The sequence below is a fragment of the Myodes glareolus genome, chromosome 24, assembly GCF_982192425.1.
Source record: "Myodes glareolus chromosome 24, mMyoGla1.1, whole genome shotgun sequence".
In the NCBI taxonomy this organism is placed as follows: domain Eukaryota; kingdom Metazoa; phylum Chordata; class Mammalia; order Rodentia; family Cricetidae; genus Myodes; species Myodes glareolus.
In genome coordinates, this window is record NC_142049.1 from 30,429,970 (window position 1) to 30,448,708 (window position 18,739).

Below are 18,739 nucleotides of genomic sequence, written 5' to 3' on the forward strand. Positions count from 1 at the left end.
GTCTGCCTTTATGTTCCTAATACCTTTCCCTTTTCCCCTCATTTGAAGCAGTGTCTCACTATTCAAACCAGGCGGGCCTGGGACTCACTATGGAGTAAAGGATCTCAAGGTTGTGGTCCTCCTGTAACAGCCTCCTGAGTATTGAGATTACAGAACAGAATTTCATGCCCAAAAGATTATCTTATATCCTCCACTCCTCCAAAATCTGGTCTCATTGTCTTCTAGAACCTTCTGAGAAGCTCTCAATTTTACTGCGTCTCTCTGGAAACTTGGGATCTTCAATATATATATATATATATATATATATATATATATATATATATATATATATATATATATAAACTTGAGATCTTCAATATATATATAGCATGTTCTCAAACTTCATGTGGTTGTATCTAAATACAGACAATTTCTTATCAGTTGTTCAGTATGATACTTATATCTTTTGGGGGGATACTTCCGATCCCTCATCTTTGGGCCAATGCTTTCCATTGTTTCTGAGATTATCTCCTTCCCTAAGTATTCTGTGCTTGTTGAAGATGAACAATCAGAGTTAAATTTTTTTTGTGGCTCTGTTTTTCACTTCTCAAGCTTCTTTATATTTTCATTCTAAAATCTAGGAAGCACCCCAACTTTATCTTATTGACAATTTTGAGCTTTAAAATGATTTTGTTGCAAAAGTAAGCTTATTTTCTAAGTATGTGCATGTGTACATGTCTGTGGGGGTACCAGTCCACATGAGTACAGGTACCTAGGAAGGCCAGAAGAGGGTGCTATTTCCCCAGGAGCTGGAATTGCAGGAGGTTGTGAGTTCCCTGCCATGGTGCTGGGAATTGAACTTGGGTCCTTTGAAAGAGCAACGTAGGCTCTTAACTGCTAAGCCATCTCTCCAGTCCTAATTGTTATATTTTATTTTAAAAATATTTTTATTTTCAAAATCAATTGTTTATATTTGTCTTACATGGAGAGGCGTTTTATCTGCATGCATGTCTGTGTACCATGTGCATGCCTGGTGCCTGGAAGCCCAGGAAAGGATATCAGTCCCCTGGGACTGGAGTTACTGACAGCTACCAACAGTCATATGGGTTTTGAGAATTAAACCTGGGTCATCTGGAAGAGCAGTCAGGGCCTTAAATCAATGAGCCATCTCTTCAGCTCCCCACATCCCCATTTTTTGAGAGAATGTTTCACTGTGTAGCTCTGGCTGGTCTAAAATTCCCTCTGGCTTCAAACTCACAGAGGTATGCCTGCTTCTGCCTCCTAAGTGCTGGGATCAAATGTATATGCCACTTGGTCAGCCTATTAAAATGATTATTTAAATGAACATATTTAATTTTTTTCTAAGCTTTCTTCTTTGCCATGTAATTCCTTCTTCATAGCAACTTTTTTGTAATTATAGACTCCATAACTTTTCATTTCTCTGAAGATACCAGTTAATACTTCGAGGAATTATCTTCTCTCTGAAATATTTATTTTCCCTATGGGGTTAATTGTTCTCATATTTCTTTCTCACGCAGTTTGGTCTTCTTTGTGTGTCCAGTGGGCCTCCATCCTTCTTTTGTTTCTGAGCGTGCTGGGTGTCTGGTGTGCAGTGCGTCTTGCTTGTAGCAGGTCTGCATCCCCAGAGGGTAGCTCCCTGGACGGGAGAGCATAAGGTAGATTATTAAATAAAAGTAACGGAAGGCCACTGCTTGGGGCTAAGCTTCTGCTGTAGTCCCAAGCACAACATGCCGAAAATCAAAATAGAGCCACAGATGTTAAAGATGCCTCTGACCGGCAGGGCCATCTGTGACAGTGAGGGGAACAGTCACCAATATAGGAAGCCATCCAAAATGTAAATTCTGAGGCTCACTCTGGATGACCTACATGAACATGCTCACGTTGGATCTATCCATGCACCCACGTTTCAACAAGTCCTCTGGATGGTTCTGGGGTGATGTTGAACACCTCATCCCAGAGTGTGTTTTGAGTACTATCCCATTACATAAAATCTGCTCATACTGAAAGTCTGGTTCTTCTTGGAAAGCATATCTGGTGTCTCTCAAAGTCTCTGAGGGTGGGTGGAGGCCGTGGCTGACTGTAGCCACCCTGGGTGGCAAGGTAAATGACTGAGAAGTTCCCTAAACCGATTTCTACTGAGTCCAGCTCTTTGGGTAGTTCCCATCAGCCCTCCAGGCCTGTTTGCCTACGCCCCTGAGGTTCAGAAAGGACAAGGCACCACCTCCGAGCTTCTCTCTGACTTGAGCATCTCTACAGGCTTTAACAGGACCACCCCCAGTCCCTACCTGTCCCTCTGATTTCTAGCTGGCAGTCCCTCTTTCAAACTTTCTAACACAGTGTGGCCTGGACACTGACTCACCCCGTCCCTCAGGTATCCCACACAAACACCTTTTATTCTGCTTGTAGTTTTGGCGGTTGTGAGAGCGCCGTGCAGGCACCATGCGTCACTCACGAAGTCCAAGTTGTCGATATTAACAGTTCTGAGGTTGGTGGTACCACTGTTTTCTCCATGTAGAAAGGGAGAGAGTGAGGTGAAGAGTGGCAACATGGCTGGGAACGCCAGGGCTACATCTGCCCTCTCCAGGGAGCCTCCTCCCACAGCAAGTGTCCTTGGGGCCCACTCTGGCACCCCATCAGGAACTACAGTGTTGCAACCACCTTCTGCTTTTTTTAAAAGGCACTAAAAGGTCTTTAAAATATTAAAGAGGGTCAGAATTCATTTTATGCTAAGATCTGCATGGTCATCCTTGGGGTAAATGGAGGTGACTTTAGATTAGTTGAGTCTTGAAGTGACCGAGATGCAGGGTTATCTTGGAGTCTCACGAACGGGAGCTAGACTTCTCTGGCCCAAGCAAGGGAAAGCTCCCTGTGCCTTCTCCTCCTCTACCTGTGCCAGGAGGTGGGAAGAAAAGCAGGGAGAGACGGTTTACTTCCATAGACAAGGCTTCGTGGCCCTTCCAGCCCAAGCCTTACCTGGGAAGGAGAAACTAACCTGTCTGTCTGCGGATCCCTGATGACACAAATCCAAGGCTTGAGGACGTTCCCACAACTGAGTCCAGGTAGAAGCAGAATGTTCCAAAGCCATGGTTCCCACTGCTTGCCAAATGGAGACAGACCCGGCACAGCACAGCCCATCACGGCTGGCGCTCCTTGAACTCCAGGGTGACCCCTTCTGCCCCACCCTCGGGAAAGACCACCAAGTTCAACAGCCACCTGCTCCCCAGGAGGTCACACATCTGGAACCCAATATGTCCAATGGTGTTGTGACGGAAGGTGAATGAGGCAGCTGTTTGCAGAGGGAGGGAGGGAGAGAGGGAGAAAGGGGGTGGGCATTTCACACAGTTTAATAACCAGAGAAGAAGCAGCAGTTAGAGCAAATTTGAGCCAAAATGTCATTCAGGGACAGGGAAGAGCAATTACTTAAATATTTAAAACAGACACCCTGAGAGCGGCTGTGGAGCAGCTCTCTGTTAACATTTAACACGAGTTGGGCTGCTGCTGAGGAAACAACTGTTTACAGGAGATAGGAACAAACACCTCCTATTTGCTGAAGCCGTGGAGAGACTGCAGTGCTGGTATTCCTAAACTCCCGCAGCTCCAGCCGGGGGCCCACATCACCAACCATGAGGCCACAGGGGTGGGGAGGCCACAGCTGTCCCCAGAGCCTGGTGAAATCTGTAAACACACAGTCAGGGGTCAGTTGTCTTGCTCCAGACTCAGTTTTCAGGAAGCCCAGCCCTGCAGCTGGGCCTGGGAGGTGGCTGCTGGCTAGCTCATCAGCCCTCTCGCCTGCAGGCCCCAGCCAGGCTGACCTGGCGCCCATGCACTGTCCTAGGCAGACACCACACGCGAAGCCAGGTGCTTACAAGCAGAGGAACAGAGTCACAAACAGGCTTGCGTGGGCTCCAGTTCACACTGTGACCTCCCAGGACACCAGACTGGAGTGTCTATAGCTAACAAGCTTGGCTTTCTGCAGGGTTGTAGATGAGAACTTTGTTCATTACAGCTTCCATTTCCATGAGCCAGGCCTCGAGTCTCACTTCTACTCTGCTCTTAAAATAACCATTTCCCAACTGGCTTGCACATGTTAATCAAAATCAAAATCTCACACAGACCCCAGGCCACTGTATGCACCTCACTCCTACCTAGGCTGCACTCTACAAGAAGGCCCAGTTCAAGACCAAGGGAAACCGTCACCTTGAGTGCTTCAGCTATTTCCAAGTTGCCACAGTTGAGACCACGTGTGTCTCCAGGAAGCCTGTGCCCTGTTGCATCATGTAATGTGTTTATTACAAAGTTGCCCAACCCTACACCCACTACCCTGGCCTTCTCCTGGCATGTCTCTGCCAACCGGTAAAAACCACGGATGGCCTTGACCTATTGACAGCCTTCCAGTTGTTTGCACACCTGGCCAAAGAGAAGACAGAACAGGGCAGTGCCCTCTGAAAGCCCCGTCAAAGAACGGGGGCCTGCACAGCATTATTTGTTAAAAAAATTTTAGCTTACCAGAGCTAAAGTTTGGGCAGATATTTAGTACAAGATTTCAGAGCTCGTTCTCTCTCTCTCTCTCTCTCTCTCTCTCTCTCTCTCTGTCGCTCTCTCTCTCACACACACACACACACACCACACACACACATGAGCACACTCATTTATTCTCAGAACAATTGACGTAGGCTGTTTAGAGTATTAAACTCATAGTCATTAATCTTTTTGTGTTCACTGAATAGTTCTGGGTACTAGAAATCTGAGGGAACATGTGATGGGATTAAGGTTAAACAACGTGCAACCATCAGGAGGGGTTCTAGCTCAGCTGAATGCTGGTCCATGGGGTCTAGCAACATCACGGCCATTGAGTTCCACTTAGTGGTCTAGACAATTTTTATTTTGGTTGCTGCCATGGTTTCAATATACCACAACACACACACACACACAACTTGGGTTGGAATTTAGTTCCCATTATGACTTATTAGAGGGAAGAAACAATCTGGCCATAGAGTGAGGCCCTCACCATTGAATTCTGCACTTTATTAGAGGGGAGAGGCCAGAAAACATGCATGCTCCCTTGCCCTTCTGGGTAAGAGTCCTTGTTGCCTGACAATCTGCCAACAGAAAGCCGTCAACAGATGTGACCTCTCGACCTTGAATCTTTGCAACAGTGACCTGAAGTAGGCCTCTTTTCTTCAGAATTTGCCCAGGCAAGGTGTAGTGTTTTTCCAATGGGAAATGGATTGACAAATGCTGCCTGCTTCAGAATGGTACCCTAGCATTTGGGGAGTCTCTTTCCTTGGTGGGGAGCAAGACTTTGCTTTCCTGAGAGAGCAGAGTTATTCTCTTCCTGCTTCCTTGAGGGGACTAGTATAGGTCTCAGCAGTCCTATACTGCCAGCAAACATGGAGGTTCCACTTGCCTGAAACAGCTTGCCAGTGTCCTAGGCACAGGTAGCGGCGTCATGTTCAGCATGGGTAACATCCTGTACATGTCCTGGGATTGTGGCCAAGATCACTCAGCAGTTTTGGATTCTGGGTAATTTTCCCAAAGCCGTTCTGCAGTTGGTTACCTACAGATCCTCCACTTGGCTGAAGTAACATGCCAATGTCCTAGGCACAGGTCGTTATGCCATGGTCAGCATGGGCACCATCCTACACATGTAGCCAAAGTCACCCAGCAGCTCTGGATTCTGGGTCATTTTCTCAAAGCTGTCCTGTAGTCAGTTACCTATAGATCACTTCAAATCCTCTTTTGCTCCTTCCCTGATGATAACCAGAACGTTTTCCGGCAGGAGCCCTGGTGGGCACAGACAGAGGTGTCTCTCCATTGCTATCTGAGGGCCATCTTCTTCCCTGGCTGAAGGCTCATTCACAACTCCCAGGCATCCCCTTGGCGGAGTACTTGGCTTGTCATGCCTTGCTTATATAGGGCACAGCCTACCCTGGCATTCCTCCTGCTCTTCAGCACTTGGCTAAGCTCAGTGGTCCTTAGAATTGCATGCACAAAGCAATCAAAACTCAGCAGCATGCTCAGGTGGGCAGCATGGGGGTGCCTGGTGTGCTCAAGCATTGGGGACATCAAGTGTGGAAGGGATTGTCACATTCTGAGTGTAAATAACTCTACCACCTGTCCTCTCCTCAGAATGGCTTCGTGGCCACTCAACTTCCCAAGGCAGTGAACCTCAAGCTCGGCTGAGTGACCAGACATGCTCACAGGACCAGCGTATCCCAGCCGTGTCTTGCAGAACTGATTACAAGAAAGGGGACGCGACTGAGCCCTGGCTGATACGAGTCCCCCAATGTCAAGTAGAATCAGGGTTTCAAATAAGACCAGGTCTGCTTATTGCGTAGCTATTTTCCCCATCGCTGTGATGAGAAAAGAAACTTGAGGAGGGAGAAAGTTTGTTTTTTTTTTTTCTGCTCAGAGTTCAAGGGTGTAGTCCAGCATGGCGGTAGGACCGTGAGGGGGCTTGTCGCAGGCACCGGGGACAGGTTGTGAAAAGTCATGACCACTGGTGTTTAGCTAGCTTTCTTTTACCTTTTAATTCAGTCCAGGGCTCCAGCCTGTAGAATGGTACTTCCCAGTTAAAGCAGGCTGCCTTTCCTGTCTCAGCTGTCCCTCACAGGCAGGCCCAGAAGCCTCACTCCTAGGTGACTCTAAATTCTGTCAAGTTGACCATCTGCATTAACCATCAGTTATTCAAAAAGGAGCAAGCGACCATTTTCATGCTCCCAGGGTTTTAGAGGCTTGTTGAGATAAAGGAAGAATCTTCTACAGAGACTGTTTCAGGGGGACATGGGTTCACTTTCAGGTCCCAAGAAACCTCCCCCTCCATTCTCCCTGCAGTCTGAGCACCTATTGTGTGCATAAGCGTCACTGAGTGTGCTAGTCATGGGTGCAAGAGTCTGGGCCAGGTGATTGGGCAGGCTGGGACAAGATTTGGGGAGCAGCTGGCACTTGGGGGTCCTTCTTCATGATTAGCAGAAAAGGAGGCATTCGGGCAGCCAGAAGGACCCTTGTAGGAACTGAAGTTTGAAGGGGTTGGGGTTTTCTAGGGTATAGGGCCCACTCCTGACCCTAGGAAGGATCCTAGGGATGATGTGGGATAATGGCCCTTGAAACTCCTGCAGAGAGAGCTTCATCACCCAACTCATTGACTGTGCCATCCTTGAGCACCATTCTCCAGATTCAGGCAGAGGGTTCACTATCAACCTGCCTTGGATCGTTTGTCTGTGGCCTTTGTTACACCCAGCCCCCTTTAATAGACAAGCATGTTTAAAGTGCATGTGTGTGTGCACATGTAAAATAGTCTATTTTTTATTTTTAATGATACCTATTAAATTTAGAATTCTTATTTTTAGACAGTGATAAGACATATAATAAAATTCACCATTGATAACGGCACAAGGTGAGTGGCACTGAGCACATGGACACTTCAGCCCGGCCGATGCCACCTGTTTCCAGAACTTCCTCATCTTCCTAAGCCTGAACTCTCCAGACCCTTCTCTCTGGTCCCCAACAACAATCACCCGTCCTACTTTCTGTCTCTGCCTACACAGGAGCCTCACTCGTGGAGCCATACAACACTGCCCTTTTGAGTCCAGCTTACGTACCTCAGTGTCCTCAGGATTAGTCTGTATCTGAGTGGTGGACCTAATCTCCCGTCTTCTTTCAAATAAATATTCTATTGATTTCACGGGCTATATTTTCTTAACCTTCCATGCACTGGCACTCAGCATTGCTATGTTTTAAATTAATATATTAGTTCCTATTGGCTTTCTTAGGCATCTCAGTCCCACTGGAGCATGCTCTCACTGTCCCCTTTTTTGTACACAGCAAGCCTGTTGCCTCTCCCCTGGGCCTGTTCCTCCTGCACGCCTGGCCATAGGCTGTTTCTCCACCCTCAGCATCCCTTTGATGACATCGACTTTTCAGGCCCCATCTGCCATCTTCTGACTCCATGTCTCCACCAGCACCCTTCCCTTGTCCACTTGATTCAGCCCCTTAGCTTTTGTTGGAAACCCCTGGGAAGAGTCTCTGTCGGGAACTGTCAGTATCAGGTTGGCCTGTAGGCATGCCTGTAAGGGTTGGCCTGTAGGCATGCCTGTGAGGGGCTGTCTTGATTGCTTTAACTGGAATAGGATGACTCACCGTAAACACAGCTTCTGTGTATGATCTGGTCTTTGTCTAACAAAACCTTGAATTTGATGCTTGCCCATGGAACCACGGGAGTCGAAGAATTGCTAGAACAGGCTGTGTTCCAAGCCTTAGAGATGCAGGGGTGGACAAGATGGGCACCCTCTGCTGCTTCCACGGGGTCAACATCTCCTCACCCTCTGACTGAGAAACAAAACCACCAGGCCAATAAATAAAATGCACACAGAGCAAAGAGAGTAAGCAGGGGGAAAGATAAGTATGTGTGTGGTTTCAACGTGAGCCTGAGAAGGGTTCTCCGTGGTGGTGCAAGGATCCCAGAGAGGGAACTGTGATGCTCTGGAGTTTAGAAAAATGGAGGGAGAGCCCAGAAAGGTGCAGGGGTGTGCAGCATTGGAAGCTGGTATCACTGGTGCCTTGAGGCCGGTACAGGAGTTTTGTTCTGTGTGAGGCAGGGAGCTATGGCAATATCTAAAGAAGAGTGTCGTTCCGACCTCGGCATGACAGTCACACTTTCCATGTGATGAGGCAGCACAGATGGGGCTGTGGGAAGTGAGGTGAGGCTGTTTGCCACGATCCAGGCGGGAGGCAGTGGTGATGGGCCAGGGTGGTGGTCTCACAGGGAGGACAGATTTACAAAAGAGCAGCGGGATTCCGTAGTTTCTATGTGCTTTGTTCCTCAAGGGTTCATGGGTCAGTGGCTTGGTCCCCTGTGTCATGAGGTTGAGAGGCTGTGGAGTTCAAAGTGGGCAGAATTGCCCAGGTCCCTGGGGATTGACGTAGTTATTGCGGGAGCCCACGTTAATCCTCCAGAGATGGTAGTTTTGGAAGATCAAGACTGGCCCCTCTTGTTCTGGTTTCTGATCTGACTGTGATCTCTCACACTTCCACCTACTCCCCGCCCCCATGTGATGTCATCAGCCATGGGGTTCTCATGAAGGCTGAGCAGAAGTCAGGTCCGTGCCCGATGTCTCCAGAAACAGGAGCGAAGTAAACCGCTTTTCTTTATTAAGTACTCAGGCCCTGGCCTTTCATTACAAAAGAAAATGAGATGGTACGTGTGGCTCGAGGGATGAACACGGTCATGCAAGGAATGAGTAGACTGAGGAATGACAGAATGGTGCGGGAGAATTATCTGTATTCTGTCAATCATATTTTAATAAAACGCTGATTGGCCAGGCAGGCAGTATAGGCGGGAAAGCCAGACAGGAAGTAGGGGTGGAGCAAAGAGACTGGGAGTATTCTGGAAGCAGAAGCTCTCTCTCAGCCACTCCTGTACAGACCACCGAAGAGACAGCATGTAAGCTGTCACACCGAGAAAGGTACTGAGCCCATGTGGCTAACATAGATCAGAATAATGGGTTAAGATAAGTAATAAGAACTAATAAGTAGCCTGACCTAATAGGCCAATCAGTTTATAACCTTATGGAGTCCTGTGTGTAATTTCTCTTGGGGTTTTGCCGGCTGTTGGGGTACCAGGCGGGACGGAAACCCCAACAAGCCGGCCCTCATACTACAACAGAATGTCGAAGAAGATCTCTCAGAGTGTCCAGTGTGGCTCTCGTACCTACCTGGAGATACAAACAGCCCGGAGCAGACAGGAGAGACTGGCGAAGTCATTAGGCACACACGGTGTTTGAGACCAGGAGATTCTCTGGACTCATCTAAGGAAGTGGGCCCTCACTAGAGAGAGGAAGGAGGGGTCAGCTAGACCAGTGGTTCTCAGTCTTCCTAAGGCTGCCACACTTTAATAAGGTCCCTCATGTTTTGGTGGCCCCAACCATAAAAAATTATTTCGCTGCTACTTCACAACTGTAATTTTACTACTGTTAAGAATTGCAAGGCAAAGATCTAATATTCGGCTCTGAAAGGGGTCGTGGCCCACAGGTTGAGAACCACTGAGCTGGACCAGCACCACGCAGTCTATGAAGATGGTGGGGCATCAGCTGCTAGGTTTGGCAGGATGGAGGAACAGTGCTGACTTTTTTAGGTGCTGTCTGGGGTGAGACAGGGCGGACAGCTGAATAGGGAGTCAGTTAAAGGGAATGAAAAGAGGGGGACACTGGTGACAGTGGAAATGGGCAACTCCTGAGAGAATTTTCTGAACAGGAAAAGAGAAAAAGTTAAGGTAGTAAATTGTGGGGGCTGTGACTCAAAGATTTTTTTTGACATCTTACAAGACACTAAAGAAACAAAACAACCATGCATTTATGACTCAAGCCTGTGATCCAAGAAGTTAGATGTTTCTGGAACTGGAGGAGGCCCGTGGCGGGATTCTTCAAGCAAGGGAGAAGCAACTGGGATGCGGAGCCAAGAGGAGAGAGACAGCGGCCACTCGGGAGAGTGGATGGGAGGACCAGCAGTGAGGGACATGGTTTACAGAGGTCCTCTTTGTGTTGCTGTAGCAGCATTCCTATGACGGTCGCTTTTAATGTCAACTGGTCAGAAATTAGAACCATCCGAGTAGGGAGCCTCCCCTGAGGAATTGTCCAGCTTCCAGTTCCCTTAAGTGATATGGGAAGACCCATTCCAAATGTGGGTGGCATGTTCAGGTAGCAACCCAGATGAAAAGAGCATAGCAGAAGGGAGATCATTTACCCTCTACTCACTTGGTCTTCCCTCTTGCTGCTGGGTTGATTTATGTTGTTGCTGTTGTTGTTGCTGCTGCTGCTGCTGCTGCTGCTGCTGCTGCTGCTGCTGCTGCTGCAGCTAATAACAATGATGACGATGGTGGTGATGACCATTTTTTCGCTGATATCCAAACCAGCATTTTCAGGCTTCCATTGTTGTCTAAAGACCTCTCCGGGAGCTTGACAGTGGCTCTCCAGGAACCCTCTAGATTTTCAGTGCCAGATTGGGACTGGTGAAGCATCCAGCCATGTGGGCTGAGAAGATACTAGGTTGTCTGCCTTCCCAGCGTAAAGCATTCTCTGTGGGATTAGAGTGCTGTGACATCCGTCCCCAAGGACCATGGAACTACCATGTTCTCAGCTTCTCAGGTGTGAGGCTGAGGCTGGATATTTTATATCCAGAAAGAAAAGAAAAGGGAATTACTTGACTCACTCTTAAGTAAGCTGAAACTTCAGAATCAGGTGGTCCTCTATATTCCTCATCAGAAGGGCTCCCCTAGACTGTGTCACATAATAGCAATGGTTTTCACAGCAGAAGTGTGCACAAAAGGGAGATATCACATGACAAGACGGGAAGCCAGACAGTGGAAGCCAATTTCTCCCCTTATAACTCTGATGGGAACTAACCGGAGTCCCCTGAGAACTAGTTTGACCCTCCCAGGTGTAGTGTATCCAATGACCTAAGCACCTTTCATCGAGTCCTGTATATTAAACGTTCTATTGCCCCTCACATTGCCACACTGAAGACCAAGCTTCTAATACATGAGCCTCTGGGAAGACACCCAAGCTGTATTCAAACTCTGGCTCTAAACCCCATGCAGCACAGCTAGTCAGAAGTGCATGCTGTGATCACCAAATTCTTTTCCTAAGAGATGGTGTCCTGGACATCAGGCAAGGCATCGTGGACAGAAGTCACCAGACCCACAGTCTCCCCTGGCAGCATCCATCTCTGAGACAAGGCAATAGACCTATGAGGACAACTGGAATGGGACCAGAGGAGAAGGCAAGTGGGAAAATTGACCTTCAATAGATAGAGGGCTTTTCTTCACCTGGCCACGCTCTGGTTCTAGGACATTGGCCAATGACCCAGCTCTCTCTCTCTCTCTCTCTCTCTCTCTCTCTCTCTCTCTCTCTTTCTCTCTTTTTCTCTCTCTCTCTGGATTCCAGTCAGTGCCTTCCTTGTGAGCCGGAGGCAAGGACTTCTATGAGCTGAAACTCTCTCACTTTTTGTACTTTTGATGGTATTGAACTCTCCAACTCTCTGCCTGAGGGTTTCTGTTGAGTGATAAAGCATCATTACCAAAAGCAGCTTGGGGAGGACAGGGTTCATTCGGCTTACAGTTCCACATCACAGTCCATCACTGGAGGAAGTCAGAGCAGGAACTCAGGGCAGGAACTTGGAGACAGGAGCTGAAGTAGAAGCCACGGAGGACACGAAGGAACACTGTTTACTGGCCTGCTCCTCGTGGCTTCGCTCAGCCTCCTTTCTCATCCAACCCAGAACTACCAGCAACTAGAAGCATCAACCAACTGTCAAGAAGATGCCCTATAGACTTGTCTACAGGCAACATGCCAGAAGCATTTTCCCTATTGAGATTCCTCATCCCAGATAACGCTAGCTCGTGCCAAGTTGACAAAAACAAGCAAGCAAACAAGCAAGAACAACTTCCTTTGGCTTATGAAGACTGAAAAAATTTTATCTAGAACTGGGGCTCTCGATTCTCATTCAGCTCTAACGCCTTCTGCATTTTGCCTGCCTACCACAGAATCTTCCTAAAGTCATCCTACAAATGGGCCAAAGAGAGGACCTTTGGGGCTGTCATAGTTAATATTGATTGTCAGCTTGGCGGGACCCAGAATTATTTAGGAGACAAACCTTTGCCCATGTCTGTAAAGGAGTTTCTAGATCTTGTTAGAAGATGAGGTATGGAGATTTGCTCTAAATGTGGGTAGTATCAGTCCATGCACTGGGGTCCTGAACTAGATAAAAAGCAGAAGGTGAACTGAGTACCAGAGTTTAGTTCTGCTTCCTGCCCTTTTCCTAAGGGCAAAGAGACCAGCCCTCTCACACTCCTGCCACCAATGCTTGGATGGACATCTGTATACCAAGTTCCAAGGCAAATTTCTCAGTACCAGGCCAGCCTGATCTACAGAATGAGTTCCAGGACAGCCAAGGCTACACAGAGAAACCCTGTCTCAGAAATAAACCAACATAGAAAAATAAGCATTCCTTTTTAAATTTTTATTTGTTTATTTTATGTGTATGTAAGTGTGCCCAAGTGTATGTGTATACAGTGCCTGAGGAGGCCAGAAGAGAGCCTCAGGTCCCTTGGAACTTGGTATACAGGTGTCTGTGAGTCACCCAGTGTGGACACTGGGAACGGAACCCAGTTTCTCTGGAAGAGGAACAAGCAGGTTTCCTGATTCTCATCTGATATGCTGAGAGTCTGTCTCTTACTGAACCTGGAGCGCTCTCTCTGGCTTAAACTGGCTGCCCTGCAACCTCCTGGCATCTACGAGTCTCTGTTTCCCAAAGCCACAGTTATAAGCATACATGTCCACACCCGTGTGCTATGTGGGCCCTGGTGATACAAACCCAGGTCCTTGAGCTTGGAGGGCAAACACTGTATCCACAGAGTCATTGCCTCTAAGACTACCTTTTAATAAACTCCAACTCTGCTTTGTTCTGGCTTATTTTGAAATTCTTTTCTGCACCAGAGCCAAGGATACAGATTTATCTGATCCTTGAGTTGAGATTCCTAAAAGATTAAGGGAACTTTCCAGGCTGCTGTGCTGACAGCTTGGAACCCCACCCCACCATAGCTAATTGTTTTACTGGCATGCAAGGTACATTTGTGACAGAATCGTGGAGGCTTGCACCAAAGTCATGAAAAGCTATCAGTGTGTAACAGGGTCAGAGTCCCTTCAAGGAGCTCCAGAAAGACCACTGTGTGAAGTTGAGAAGTTTACCTTTGTTGCAATGGAGACCCTAACATGTTGGAAATGCCAGGATGTGGGATGTCCACTAAGGAAAGCTGGGGATATGGAGGAAGGCAGCCTAACAGACAGGGTATGTGTGCTGCAGGCGGGAGAGCTGGAGCTATGATCTCAGGTAACTCCATGACACACTCCAGACTTGGTGTTTGCAACACAGCTTTAGCGTTGCACTGGTCCAATCTTGCCTCACTGAGCCCTCATTCACCTTAGCAAAATAAAAACATTTATTCTGTGATATTGTCCAATGGAGTTACATATGGGCTTTTTCACTTTTTATTTTACAGGAGCTCTCCGTTAAAAGATTGCACCGAGTCTCAGAGAGACGTAGACTTTGGACTTTTAAACAGTAGGAACTGTTGCAGACTACAGGGACAAAAGTCACAAGATTCGAAGTTGGACTGAGTGTATTCTGTATCAACGGATGGCTAGGAGCCTGTGGGACCAGCAGAGGGAGATTGTGACTCAAATATGGTGTGTTTGGGTGTCAGGCAGACAAGGACCAGTCTTGTGAGGGTAAATATTGTCTGTCAACTTGACAGACTCTGTATTCACCTAGGTGGCCAGGCCCTGGGAATATTTCTGAGGGAGTCGCTAGACTGGATTACAGAAGGTGGAGAGACACACCCGAAACATGAGCAGTGACATTCCATACACTAGGGCCCTGGACCGGATACAGAGGAGAAAGCAGGCCAAGATGCATTCATCTCTCTCTGCTTCCTGACCGTGAGTGCAATGGAACCGTCGTACCTCCCAACTTCCACCCACCCTGCCCTGCCGCCACGTCCTCCCCACCGTGATGGACTGTTCCCTCAAATTGTGGGTCAAACATACTCTTCCTTTCTTAAATATGCCAGGTATTTTGTTATGAAAAGAAGAAAAGTATTTTGTGATAAGAAGAAGAAAAGATACTTTTTGTCTGCTCTGTGCCCACTAAGAGGCCTCTTTGGGAGTTGGCTATTTAGTGCCTAGAAGGGGACAGGGTCACAATGACTACCCAACACAGACAGTAGTAGTAAAAGGGGCGGGTCCTGTCACAGTGGCACCAAGCCACTGTCTGTCAGCGGCCCCCTTGTTAAATCTGCAGAGGCAAAGACCGATGTCTGTAGGCTGTGTTCTCACCTGCCTGCTGCATCCCAGAACCTCGGAAGAGCACACACTCATCTCAGCCATCCACAGGGCTCCCCTTTCTTGTTCCTGCCCACGCTCTATGCCCCTCTTAGTATATCCCCTGTGTTCTCCCCTCCAAGAGAGCCGTCCCACCGTGCAGGGGCTTCCCACATCGGCTCACGGATGAAAGGTTTTCTCTCCCTTTCCTCTCATTTTCCCTACAGTGTGTTCTCTCCATTTACAGAACATGCTTGCTAATCCTGACTTTGGCTTCAGTGGATAGCTTCCTTAAACTTGAGAGAGAGAGAGAGAGAGAGAGAGAGAGAGAGAGAGAGAGGATTCAACATACAAATGAGGAATGTAGCTAAAAATGGGAGACTCAAGGAGAAGCATTTTTTAAGTCAGTACAAATATTTTTGGAATTTAATTTTCCTTAGGAAAAAAAAAGACTTGCAGACAGAACGTCTGCATCCTGTGTTTGAACACCAGTGGCCTCTTGTGTCTTTATTTGTAAACCAACTAGTGATATATGACTCCACAAGCCCCCATTTCCCTCCTGGCAAAATTAGAACAATGGTGCCTCTCTTCTTCCTGACTGCCTCCCCCTCTCTTTCTCCCTCTCTTCTCCCCACTCTTCTCTTCCCTCCCTTTCATCTTGCATAATTGTGGGCAAATAGGACCACACCTTATAGGAAATACTTAGCACTGGGAGACAAAGAGAGTCTATAAAGCTAGGCTGGGCCACTCAATCACAAGGTCAGTTTCGGCAGAAGCATTGTGAAGGGGACCTGGGAAGGTGGTAAGCCACGCCCACTCTGAGAAAGCTGGCGTTTGAAGGACGGAAAATCAGACTGCCAGGCCACTGCCCCTGCAGAGCTCAGCCCTGGGGTGTGGTGCCTGCACTTGATGGACAGAAGATAACGAAAGCTGGCCCTGGTGGCCCAGGTCTGCTGTGCTGGTTAAGTTTTGTCACCTTGACACAAACTAGAGTCATCTGGGGAGAGGGAATCTCCCTTAAGGAATTCCCACCATCGGATTAGTCTGTAGGCAAGTCCACGGGAGGGGGGGGCAGGGAAGGGGGGTGTATTCTTGGTTGATTGCTGTGGGAGGGCCCAGCCCACTGAGGTTGTGATCTCCTTTGGACAGGTGGTCCTAGGTTGTATAAAAAAGCAGGTTGAGCAGAGGTCACGGAGAGGAAGCCAGCAAGCCCCGGACTCTGCTTCCTTCCTCTCTCCAGGTTCCTGCTTGGAATTCCTGCCCTGACTTTTCTCAGTGATGTACAGTGACCCGGAAGAGAAAGCCAAATATACAGGTCTTTCACCTATGTTGTTCTTGGTTACTAGGTTTCATCAAGCAATAGACAAGTGTACCAGGATGCCTGCCGCTGTAGCTGCTTGAAAGCTGAAGCCGGAGAATCACAAGATCAAGACCAGGCTGGGTAACTGAAAATTTAAAAATCAAAAGAGGATTTTAGACATAACTCAGGCATAGACAGCTGCCTAGCATGCACAAGGCCCTGGGTTCAAATCCCAATCCCTCCTCCAAAATGCTGACAGAAATAATCTCTTTTTTCCAAGACACCCAGGCCAGACTTGAGGTGGTCAATCCATGTAGCTGAGGAGTCTGTTCCTAAGTAGGCCACCTACCCAGCTTGCTTGTCCCATTGTGGTTCCTAAGAAGTCTGGGGCTAGGGACAAAACCATAGAACTGTTTTTAGAAGGTGGGCTATGGTGATTTTTCTTAATAGAAACTGTAAAAACAGCGATGCTCGAGTCCCAGGTTATTGGTTAAATAAACCATACCATGCCCATCAACGTGGGGACCATGCAGCCATCCGGGTAAAGTCTGACCTGGGAAACCATCAACAGCTCCTCCTGGGAACGTGGCAGCTGAAGACTCACCTTTTGAGATTGGTCTCAGGAGATAGGATACCTCTGAAAGTGTGGGGCCCACTGGCTAGTAAGTTCAGGATCTCCTCCAGCTGCTGGCTAACATGGTCGGGGGATAGCCTAGAGGAGTCTACGCATACCACACCCCATGTCTCAGAGCTATGCACATGAGGTGAAGATGTCACACTGTGAGGCTGTCAGTCACTGATAAAAGAGGATGGTGCCCTCCACTCATGCGCACACAGGTGGCACCCACTGAACTCAGTGGGTTATAGAAGAGGAAAGAAGGCAGAGACATGGATTGAGGGGGAAATGCGAGGGGTTGACCAGGAGGAATTGGATGTGGGAAGCAAGGGGTGAATCTTATTTAATTACATTGTATTTATGTTTTAAATTACCAAAGAATTAAAAGAATTCTTTAAAATATGATTGGGTAGTATGAAGACATTAAAATTTAAGTTGGCAGTTGGAGTTTGGGAGATGGTTCAGTGATTAGAGCACCTTGTATAACCCCTGAGTTTGGTTCCCAAGACCCGACACCCTTTCCTAACTTCTGAGTATCAGCACACATTCACACCACACCACACACAAAGATGTATGCACACATACACATGCATGCATGCATACACCCAAGGATAAAGCTTTTTAAAATGTTTAACATGGCATATTAAATTTTCTGAAATGACCCCGCATATTTCTCATCCCAAAGTCTCTTCTAGAACCTTGCTGCTTCCTACCTGGAGGTGAAAACTCGCTTCCCTCCCCTTGAAACTGGCGGCCTATAGTGTTTACTCCACTTATACAATGGCTCTCAATCTGTGGGTCACGATCCCAACCCTTCCACAGGGGTTGCCTAAAGCCATCAGGAAACACAGATATTTACATTATGATTTATAACAGTTACAAAATTACAGTTATAACGCATCAATGAAATAGCGAGGGAGTCATCACCACATGAGGAACTGTATTGAAGGAGTGCAGCATCAGGAAGGTTGAGGACCGCTGCACTAATTGGAGATGGTGGAAGTGAGACCTCCAATCTCTGCAGCTCATTGGAGCAGCCATTTATACCAGACTGCCTCTGTCTTGAGACAGCTCTTGGTACCCAGCTGCCATGTCGTAGGGGAGTCACAACATGTGAAGAAACCCGACAGGAGCCAGCGACCCTCAGATGTGAGAGAACAGCATTTTGGCGTTCCAGACTGGGAACCAGACATCATGGGGCTGAGATGAGCCACCTGCCCTGTGCCAAATTCTTCTCCTGACCCAGGATAATAAATGGTTGTTTGTTGTGCCATTCAGTTCTGGAGCAATTTGTTTCTCTCGGTTGTAACACCTGGGAGCAGCAGGCGGGGCGGATGTGGTTCGGTGTGTAAACGGAGGAAGCTTCGGAATATCTGCACAGAGGGGCTGGGCAGCTGGGACTTGTTTTCCCAGAGTTCATCAGTTCATTCTCTCTGTCTCTTTGTCTCACTCTGTGCCTCTGTCCCTCTCAGTGTGTCTATGTTTCTCTCTGTCTCTCTCTGTATTCCATCTGTCTACCTCAAGCTCCCACCAACCTAGGCTCTCATTCTGTAACCCTGGCTGACCTAGAACTCAAATAACCCTGCCTACCTTTCCCTTGGTAGTGCTGGGATTTCTCAAATTACGGTTTATTCATAATTTTAATGTTTCAACAGTAAGTTTGCATTATTCGTACTAGAACACTAGAAACGATATGAATTTCTCAAATGAAAAAGGGCCACAGCGTACATCCAAGCTCACTGTGCCCAGATAGGCCATGCCCTGACACCCTGTAGGAATTGGAGCAAGTTCACAGGTAGCAGGGAAGGGTTGTGAGCCCTGGCAGTGGGACCCTGCTCCTAGCTGGAGTGTCTTCCGTCCTGTGTTTCAGGTGGGTGTGGCTGGCCTTTGTGAAGGGTATTATGGGTACATGTGTGTGCTGAGGTGGGAGTGGGTTCCTGCTGGGTCACT

The 18,739-nt window shown here is 47.8% G+C and overlaps 2 long non-coding RNA genes across 3 annotated transcripts; one reads left to right on the top strand and one right to left on the bottom strand.

The window, feature by feature from the left end:
- Positions 1 to 1,449: 1,449 nt before the first annotated feature.
- Positions 1,450 to 3,380, bottom strand: LOC125400825 (uncharacterized). Of its 2 annotated transcripts, none has more exons than XR_007232097.3 (3): positions 2,993 to 3,380; positions 2,360 to 2,887; positions 1,450 to 1,636 (listed from the first exon to the last, which is right to left on the bottom strand). It is a non-coding gene; the product is annotated as an uncharacterized LOC125400825 (long non-coding RNA). The 2 variants fall into 2 exon arrangements; XR_007232098.3 differs by having other exon boundaries at positions 2,389 to 2,887; positions 2,993 to 3,378.
- Positions 3,381 to 15,403: 12,023 nt separating this feature from the next.
- LOC125400823 (uncharacterized) lies at positions 15,404 to 18,060 on the top strand. The gene is made up of 3 exons (XR_014999596.2): positions 15,404 to 15,821; positions 16,220 to 16,314; positions 17,861 to 18,060. It is a non-coding gene; the product is annotated as an uncharacterized LOC125400823 (long non-coding RNA).
- The last annotated feature ends 679 nt before the right edge of the window (positions 18,061 to 18,739 follow it).